This window comes from Teleopsis dalmanni, chromosome X (assembly GCF_002237135.1).
Source record: "Teleopsis dalmanni isolate 2A chromosome X, ASM223713v2, whole genome shotgun sequence".
NCBI lineage: Eukaryota > Metazoa > Arthropoda > Insecta > Diptera > Diopsidae > Teleopsis > Teleopsis dalmanni.
Genome location: NC_051848.1, coordinates 85,369,049 through 85,379,703, shown reverse-complemented (window position 1 = coordinate 85,379,703; position 10,655 = coordinate 85,369,049). Strand labels below are relative to the sequence as shown.

The 10,655-nt window shown below is 29.8% G+C and overlaps 1 long non-coding RNA gene across 4 annotated transcripts; it reads left to right on the top strand.

Annotated features, from left to right (window-relative positions):
- Nucleotides 1-2,304: 2,304 nt before the first annotated feature.
- On the top strand, nucleotides 2,305-4,806 carry LOC119662513. 4 transcript variants are annotated; one of them, XR_005250793.1, is made up of 7 exons: nucleotides 2,305-2,460; nucleotides 2,513-2,618; nucleotides 2,696-2,822; nucleotides 3,276-3,660; nucleotides 3,732-4,203; nucleotides 4,262-4,438; nucleotides 4,509-4,806. It is a non-coding gene; the product is annotated as an uncharacterized LOC119662513 (long non-coding RNA). The 4 variants fall into 4 exon arrangements; XR_005250792.1 differs by having other exon boundaries at nucleotides 4,497-4,806; XR_005250791.1 differs by having other exon boundaries at nucleotides 4,494-4,806.
- The last annotated feature ends 5,849 nt before the right edge of the window (nucleotides 4,807-10,655 follow it).

Sequence of the window (10,655 nt, the reverse complement as noted above, 5' to 3'; positions counted from 1 at the left end):
TCGATATTACCGAATTAATTGAGCAAAAAAAAAATGTGTGGACTTTTGTTCCATCTTTATGTGACTAGGTAAGTCCTTAAACAATTTGCCTGAGACTTTTTATTATATGAGTAAAGAACTTTTATTTGAATTTTAATATCAAAACTGGTTCACTTCATGCTTTATTTTTAAATAAATAGAATATATATAGGTATATTGCACTTGATTTGAGAGAGTGCAAGTCTAAATTCGTGTGCGCATCAAGAGAATTGAATAATCGAACAATGATACAAAGCGCTATATCTTCGACGTACTTTTGGCAGAACTGATTATATTTCATAACAAGTTGAATCTATTTATTTAAAAACATTAGTAGGTATATTCAAGACCTAACCTTAAAATATGAAGTTATTTCATATTTAGTAATCGCTTAAAGGGGTTATAGAAATATTTTAAAAAATTAAGTACGGTAACGCTCGGGAAATATCGTCTAAGTAAGTAAACGAATGTAGAAGAAATTTCAACTCTTTGAGTAGTAGACCATGTATCATTATTGTTTGGATTCCTGTTCATATAGGTAAATATGAGTCTAACTTACTTATATAAATAAGTAAGTTGGACTTGGTATGTGCTCAATATGTTCTTATTTATTGATTCTACAGATCATATGCAAATAAACGTGAAGAAGTCATTACTAAACAGCATATTTTGCACTATCTTACCTTATCTAGAACTGTATTTGGATGCTCAGACATCTCATATACTATGCACTGTGATAGAAGAAAGGGTCAAGTATAGTACTTTTATTTACAATGCTTTCCTCGAGTTAGAAGAACTATTCCACCCTCTTATCCATTATACAAATTATCCAAATTTATGAAAAATGTGGAACCTAAAAGTTCTACTAGTTAATCGAGAAAGCTGCAGTTCTTTTCACTTTTCTAGATATTACTATGTGGACAAATCAACATCCAAATTTCCCAATTGTAAGTTAGCTTTCTTGTTATCAGTGAGTTGATTAGGCAATCAGAGTTGATTACTTCGACGTCCATTTACAAATCATAGTTGACACAAATCAATTTAAAAATGCAAGTGATACAATTTTTCATTTTCACGATTCTTGAAATAATGAACAATAGTTTTATAATTAAAACTATTACAAGACAACATACTCGTTACACATAATAATAGATGTTGCTGATGACCTATAGAACTTTGAGATAATCTTGTACTGGCGAATGTTGAGGTTGCATTTTGCAGTGACAAAGACAATACACTATCTCTACTTCTTAGACAATCATTAAGAAATGATTGTACATTTTTATTATTCGTATTTTGATAGTGGGGTGGTGATAGTTCATGTATGATATATTATTTTACGATCACGTAATTCTTCGAAGTATAAATGCATATTTGTTTGATTTGTCTTAACGTTCCATAACACTAATGTGGGACATTTATTATATTGTATTTATATTGTTTTTATGGACTTCACTTGTTAACTTTAACTGTTTTTAAATTACGAATTGCAATTAAGATATAGGAAAGGAATTCTGTTATTACTATTTACTGTTTATTTTATTATTAAAAATTCGGACTCGTTGACGACAAGATATTATCATTCATTGTGATTAGTTTATCTGCTACGCTGTTTAAGAATTTCTTTACTTTTTAGCACTGGAACTAATGTAGAATCCATCTCGAGTAGATAACGAAAGCGTGTTGCAATAACAAATTAATGCAAACGTCTGTTTGTGATATTCAATAGTCTCCAGACAGTTATATATAGCTGCATAAAACTGCAATACAAGTGAGTTCGCGCCTCTCCTACTAAACCAAATATGTACTATATTATATCTGTTCTACGTCATGCGTTTGAATGCTCACACATTTGTGGATGCACACGATTTGTATTATCGTCATACGTATATAACGAAAGGGTTTTGAAAATTTTCAATCAGTTTTCGTCAATTTTCGTCAATGCAGCGAATACTATTGCACTTAACCCCAATCCCACGAATCTCCTGTTTCCAATATTTTTCCATTTATAATTGTGAAAATATTTAGTTCATTGAAGTGTTTAATTATTCTCATTTAAGCACAAATCGTACAAAAACTGTGTGAATAATATTATAGTGTGACAAAAATGTTACAGGATAGTCAGATTTTTATTTTCTAAGTCATAATTTGCCACTCTCTTCTAGAAGTGAATTTATGAGATCTGCATAGAAATCAAGTTTTCATCGATATTTCTTGAAGCTGCTTTCATTTTAAACTAGTAAAATTGAATAAAAACTAATTTCATTTAATTCATCAAAATTCAGGTTAAAAAAATTCGAAAAAAAATCTAAAACAGTCAAGTCCTTGTGTCCTAGAGTCAAAATTACGTTGTACGTTGAGTGGATTTTCATGGAAGGAACCTAAGGGTTTCTATTTTAAAATTTGGCTGCTGTATTAAAGTATAAACAGTTTTCATATAAGGTAAGTTGTTGAAGTATATCATTCATTCTAGAGATATATTCTATTGTGACAGGTTTTAGTAAGGATTACTTAAAATAGCTTAAGAAAAACGCGTTAAGAAAAACAAAACTAACTAGAAAATCAATTAAATTCTTAGAAACACAATGAGCAGAGTCGAAGTAAGTTCCTTGATTTACTTAAGTTGTCATATTTTGAAACTTCCATTTAACCATTTTTAAAGTACAAGTTTTTCTAGTTAACTTTACTGCTGATTTTACACGATTGTTGGGAGAATAAATAAACTATTTTATTGAAATTTTATATTTTATAAGAATATAAAATTTAAATACAGAAGAGGAAAGAGGAAAATGTATGAAATAAATGTAAGTAGTTGGAATATAAAAATAAGTGAAACAGAAATATTTTACTGTAATTTATTTACTTGGAGAGATAAATGGAAACAAATATAATTAAATGATAATGATTACGAGAATCTTAATAGCAAATATTCTACTTCGACTACAACGCATCCACATCCTCTTCATACAGATTATATATTCTGATGAATCTCAACCCATATAATTAAATCCACATGCATTTAATGAACCATTAAATATTACACATTCTCCACATTCATGAGTGTGAAAATCATCATCAAACAAAATTCTCGTCTTCATTGTAAGTATGTCTGGAAATTATCAGAATTTGATCAGCTGTCACTAAATTTCCTGGAAAATACTTGCAACTCTCAAACACATGTACAACTATTTTAATAATTAATTCTCTTAATGAGTTAAAACTTTACTTTTAATTAATTAATTATTTTTATTTATCAGTCATAGTGCATGATGAGGCGGAATCATGTTGATAATAAGATATCTAAAAGTAAACCTGTAAACCTCACCAGTTTTACATTGTAATTTATAGAAAATCAGAGAATTATAAAATCAGAAAATCACTAATTTAAACTAAGAAACTAATGGAATAATTGTTAACAAGAGACCCCAGCTATTTTGGTACTTTTTGGTAAAAGCAAAAAAAACCGAAAACCGGAAATAGACAACCGAAAAATATTGCAAACATACACTGGGAAATATTATTGTGTTTATGAAACTTTACTTAACTCTATTTAACTCTAATCTATTGGATAAATGGATGGTGTCCCTCTATTAGTTTCATTTCACTATACAAATATAAAAGAAATTTATTATAACAATATGGGTAACAATATGGCATCAAAAATTATTTATTCTTATTTTTTAACATTAAAGTCTATTATTTTAAATTTTTAGATGCAGTCGTAGTTTTTACTATACGGCAAAGTAAGTTCTGGAAAAATTAATTGGATGCTACAAATACTGAAAAGACAACGGTCCGCCAAATTTCTGTATTTAATACATAAATTATTGGTATAATGTGTTTCAAGAGTATTTGGGATTTTCACTAAGTGTTGTGTGAGATTTATATAAAATGTTAAATGTAAATGTTAAATAAGATTCACAAGTAAATCTTAATGAACGAAACGGAAGAATTGAATCCTAAAACCCAAAGAAATCGTACAATCCTCTAATAATGGATTAATATTACTAACTAGTACAACTGAAAATTTTAATATGTAATAAAATATAGTTCATAAGTACTTTCGCAATTCACAACGGAAAGGATTTATATACCATTTAGTTTTCAATTTGAAATAATCAAACACAATCTGTTTGGGTACTGTTCCAATTAATAAATTTATATTTGTTATATAAGTAATTGTTGGTAAATATCAAAACTTTCATGTCGTGAACATTTTATAAACTAATTTGTCTTATTTAAGCTTTTAACTTTTTTGAATAACACGTAATTCAATCAACCATAATGGATCAATTTTGGGTGTGTGAACCATAAAATTGTACTTCCTCTGAATGTGGAACTATGATATGTGGATGTGTATCTGATATGAATGGTGTTGTCCTTGTTCAATAAGAACCCTGATAATAATACATGAAATAAAGTACGTTATTAATTTATTCTTCAATATAATTTTTTAAAAGAAATCCTTATTTTAGTAGGTCTGTTTGTAGACCTTCCAAGTGACGATGAGAAATGCCAAAGATCGGACCAAATCCATATGAATGTTTTGGAACGAATCTGAACTGATATAAAGCTGTGCTTGTATGATGAGGCACATACTTTCTAGCAATAGATTTGCTGAACTAGCTCAATCTATAGAGGAAGCTAATTAGGCTTCTATCAAAAAGTTTTAATTCCCTTCAATATATTCTCGAGAACACAATTCAACTCCTTTAGCCAGAGGGGCAATATATACGAAACCTAGATCCAAATTGACACCAAAATAAACATAAAAAATGTTTAAATATACATTTAAACATTTCGATGACAGCAAAAAAGTTAAAATCTCACAACTCATATCTGAAGTCACCCGGAAGCTTCTAAGCACAGGTTAGCTTTGCAGAAAGCTGCCTTGCGAAATCCTACTAAAAGTATCCCTACCAAATTAGTTGAAATATCCCAAACTTCGTCTTCTAAGCCTGTCACTCCAGGCAGGGACACTCCAAGTCCCTCCAGTCCAAAACAATAGTTTGGAAATGATGATCTCCACTTTCATCCACAGCTTAACTCAGTTGATGTCAGTTATGCAAACTACTATTAACGAAATAGTTAAAATGCAAAGCTTATTAATGCAAATGTTTTTGTCTAATAAATGAGTAAGTAAAAAATTTGTATATGGAATGCGAACGGCTTAAGCCAACATAAACTTGAACTCATAAACTTCATGTCTCGAGAAAGTGTGAATGTAATGCTTTGCTCGAAAACACATCTAACAAACAAAAATTTTTTCTCTACCATATTTCTGGTTATTTATTCTATAAAACAAATTTTGGTACCGTGATGACCCTTTTCTTGAGTTCGTTTATGGCTGGGATAAACTCGGCCGTCGCTAAGGTCCTCACAAGAAATTTATTTGTTGAGACCCTGTTACTTCCGACAACCTTATTAAGCAGAACAGAACTACACAATATCCGAAGCGATATAACACATACACACATGACTGTTAAAGCTATGTGTGTGTTAGTGAATATTTGTAAATGTGATCCTAGTGTGATCTTTGTCAAATAATCGAAGTATTTGACAGTTGAAAAATCTCTTTCATATTGCGTTAGTTTCTAAAATGAGTTGGCAACTTCAGATCTCTTATGTTTGTATTAGCTAGCATGAGTAATACTGAATACATATGATATGTATGCAATGGTAAGTGTTCTGAACTTATTAACTTTTAATCACTTGTAAACATGCATCAATTATTATAAACATGGCATATACTAGATGATGTATTTAACTTCAATGCGACTGTGTCAATACGACATAGCATAACATGCTTCAAGACATAGCAGAATATATATAATAAGTATCTTGCACTATTATTCTTTCGAATAATAATAATGATAATAGTACATATGACTAGATAAATTAGTAATTTTCTCTACTCCAGTATATTCTCGTTTCCATATATATAACCTCTTCCCCTTTATGCATTTTTTTGTTAAAAAAATTTAAACTAAATGGTCTAAATTTTGCCTAAATACAACAAAATGTCAAATTGTATTGAAGGATAGGTGACAGAATATTCGCTTTTATTTAATTTGTTAATGGAAATAAAAATTGTAGTCTTAAAAATACATGCAAAGCAAATCAAAAATTTAATTAAGAAAAATACCTAGATTTTCTAGAAAACTACCAGATTAAATAATGAAATTATTGATACACTCAAGAATGTTTAGAGCAAAACTTTGCATATCCTTTAAAGTTCTGCAATACATAAGATTTCAATTAAGCATAACAAGCTAACGAAGTCAATTCCAGACAAATGAAATCATGAAAAATATTGAAATAAATTTTCGATTACCAAAGTTAATATATATACCGAATAGAGATGCACTCGTCTACCTATAAACATATTACAAGAACGCATCGGGTAGGCACACAACCATACTTGCATGACTGTCCAATTGTCTGTCTGTCTGTCTATTTGTCTGTCTGGCTGTAACTCTGTTTGTTAACTTTACCTACTATAATACGAGTACTTATCAATGGAAATCGTACTTTAAATGTCAACAGAGCAAAAACTACGAAGAAATTTCTTATGAAATGCACATTTTCAGAGACTTTGAGTTTTGTGGACATTTGCCGCTTCTACGTCAACGAGCACATTTACGTATCTGTGGTTCAGTCCCGCTAGCAATACTTCTTTCAGATTCGCAGCCAAGGTAAACGAATAACCTGTTGGCCTGCAGTTACCTCACAATAGTTGAAATATTCACTTAAGTTGAGATTCTTGTGGTAAATATTTCAATTAATTGAAATTGTTGCAAAAATAGTTGTAATTGCAATCACAGTAAAACGTTGCCGTTCAACGGTCACTAACAGTTATAAAATTTTCAAGTGGCAACACTCAAAAACTATATTCAAATAATATACATATAAGCAAATTAAGGTAAAAACTAAACAGCCAGTTCAGTGCAGTACAGAAAGAACCCTACACACATACTGGTATTAGTAAACTTATATAATAATATATAAAGTAGGTTCAAAATTAATTATAAGTAACTTAAAAATTAATGGTGGTAATACCTTAAACACACATTGTTGGAAACACACATTTGGAAAGAAAGTAATAATGTTTACAGTAGTATACTATATACCATATACTATTATACCATATATTATTATACTATATTCTGACAAATACTGTGGGCTTGATATTATCTAAGTCATCCGATATTAAAAAGTCTAAAACCTAGAAAATTGATTAGACTGCTGGTCGCAACAGGACATATGCACAATTATAGTATATTCACACTGACTCATTTAGGCACTTGCTCATTTATATTACTGAGTGAACGATCACATTGCAATGAGCTCATTTATGCAGCTGATAGGACTTTTATAAATTTCACTAAATATATATACTCGATATATATCAATTAATAAAAACTAAAATTTAATTAAATATTTACTTTGTTTACAGCTCAGCTGTTATTTGTTTACATTTTACATATATGACATATGACATGCATTTCAAATTTTGGTGATTGTCTTTGTGAATTCCCCCAAATTTTAAGGTTTTTAAGCGCTATCAAAACATTTTTGTTTTCAGAATAATGATCTAGTGTTTTCAAATAAATAGATAAATATTTTTACCTTAGACATCCTTTCCCAAGTTGTCCTTCTGTCTTGTCAGGGATAGGGATTTTTTAAGTATTTTTCCAAACGTATTTTTCTGCTACAGGTTGCTTTTCACCGAAATCCGTTTTTGCGAGAGAAAGAAGGGAGTTTGGGAAGGATTATCTAACACAAATATGTTTCTCTATTTATTACAATAAGTCAGTAAGTAAGTTTACCAAAAATTCTTGTCTCTTATAAAAATAAATTTTTGATTAACGTTTTTGCCAGAGACCAAGATGTTCTGGAGAAAAACAAGTTGCAAAGTTTGAGCTCGTCAGATCCATGCTAACCTAAATCTGTTGAAAAATCATAAAATAAAACTACATGTCAAAAGACAAACGAAATACCAGAACAACGTGAAGTGAAGTTCGAAGGACAATACATTAATTTAATAATATATAATAATGTATTTACTACAATCTTTCACAATTATTTATCGAACTAATAATTTATTAATTTTATAATACTGAAAGTTGAAAATACTCTTCCATTTATTTATTTGTCTTTTTCAGCAATTAAGGTTTAGAATTGTAAGCAATTTTTGTAAAATAGATTTCCTTTTTGCCATGTACTTAGATCCGGATGTTTTATCACCTTAATAAAATGGGTCTGCCCGAAGATATGGAGTGTTGACACTGCTTAGAAGCAGACGAGGTATCCAGTCATATTCTCTGTGACTGTCCAGCCTTGATGTGGGCCAGGAGGAGATCACTGGGAGGAGAGCTGCTCTCCCCTTCTGACATTAGGATGTTCTCAATGGCCGACATTCTGGTCTTCATTCGGAGGGCAGAATGTTTTTTGTTCAATCTGGTCGCAGTGCTACGCTCCGTTGGGAGCTAGTATCCCGTTCATTTCTATTCTATTCTATTCTAGATCCGGATACTTGCTTCATACTTGCTTAAAGAAAATGGAAGAAATAAGAAATTTTTCATTTTCGCAATAAATGAATGACATGAATAGAAATTGTGTAATAAACGTTGGCAGAAAGAAAGTCCTGTTGTTTACGGGTTGTACGGCATAATTTAGCAAAAAATATGAGTTAAAATCATCCGAATCCTTTTATATGTAAATAAAATTTTATAAATAAATTTTGCTGCTTGTGATAAGAATGGAAATGAGACTTCCTCATTCTTCATTCAAAATATGGCACTTGCTTATGTAATTAAATGGAAGTTGCACTAGAGGAACTAAGTAATAAGTTGATAGCAAAGAGGTGAAGTTCCTTTTGCTATTGCATAAATGGAAAAAATGTTTTGTGGCTCGTTATGGCTTTTCACAATGAGAGAGGAGAACTGGAGAACTAATGTAGAGAAGAATTTAATGAAATTTGGAGAAAATTACCTATGCATGTGCTTTAGGACTTATTTATTTAATTAATTTGAGTACTTCTGAAAAGGATTATTGAATTGATAATAATATTGAATTATTCAATTCAAAGAATCAAAAGGTTTGCAATTTTCAATATTAATCTTCTAATATCTGTTGCCATAACTCATTGTTTAATATACATATTAATAAACGCATTAAAGTTATTGTTTACTTCTATTGTTTGTTGTTTATTCTGCAAATATAAATGTAAAACAATTTTAATTGAGATTAAGTACACTACAATTATATATTAAAAATGAAGTACACATACAAACAATATTCGTTGGTTTTCCAACTCACCCCCTTCACTATTTCCCAATTTCTCTATTTTATGCAGATTTTTATGTTCAAAAATATATATATATATATTTTTATATTTATATTTATATGCGTTTCCAATCACTTTTACATATGATCCGTATCCATTCAGCAAAGAAGATTTAGATAATTTTTTGCTAAAACGCAATTAATATTATCTATTTTAAATTTACGATATTTTTAACCCTATTTTTCTTAGTTCACAATTTCAAGAATTCAAACGATAAGAGACCTACAATAATAAAAGTGTATTAAATAACCTACTGCTAGCATATTAATTAGGCAGAATTGTGAGTTCTGCATTATTTTCATTTAAACGCAATAAATTTCAAGTTTCTATCTTTTATATTTCCTGAGATATGGATATTTCTCGAGATACGGGTCTTCTTATTTTATAAGAGAAGCACATAAAAAAAATTTTGGCCAAATCGGAGACGGTGAGAATGACCCAAACTTAAGTTCAGTCAATTTACGGTTTGCCATATTTCTTTACTTGGATAACATCCCATGGATTTCTATTCTTCTTCTGATTTCAATATCAGATAGTCTAAAGGTGCTCTGACTAAAGGTATCGGCACGCCTCATTTAACGCTGATATGATGACGCATGCAATTATAAATGTTAACATATGTGTTACTTGTAACGACACGAGTAAAGTGGGTTCAAATAGTAAAGTGGATATATAAAAATGTTTATGGCGACTACAAGTTTTAAAAAAATTTACTGAATCTGTTCGAATATATAAAAACGAGTGATGCTGCTTGAATGGTTGCAGAGCATGCACAGAACAAGATATTATCCAGTATCTCACGACATGTTTTGGTGTGGGAATCTATTAATTTCTAGCGAAGGGAGTGGGCAATTTTTCAATTCGTAACCAAAAGATTTTGTTTATACCTATAATTACATATATATTTTCAGCCTATAAGTGTGATAACAATTTACGGGTTTCAATATCAAATACACGTCTTTTCCGAATCAAATTTTTTAGTTTAGACACTAAAAACCCTAGATTGTCAGAGGATATCACAACTAATTCCTCAGGCCCCTAATACTTTAAAATTTATGTTTTCAAAGAAATTTTAATAAAACTTTATAATATTAATACTGTAAAACTTGTGTTATTAAAGAAAATTTGGAAGCTATTAAAAAAATTGAAGATATCGCACTTCCTTGGTATGAATAATTTTTTTTTTAAATATTGTTCTTTATTGAAGTTAGCATTTTTAGATATTTTTTGCTTTTGAATTACTTTTCGGTTATGACTTTAGCAAGAATTACATCACCAGCTGAAAAAA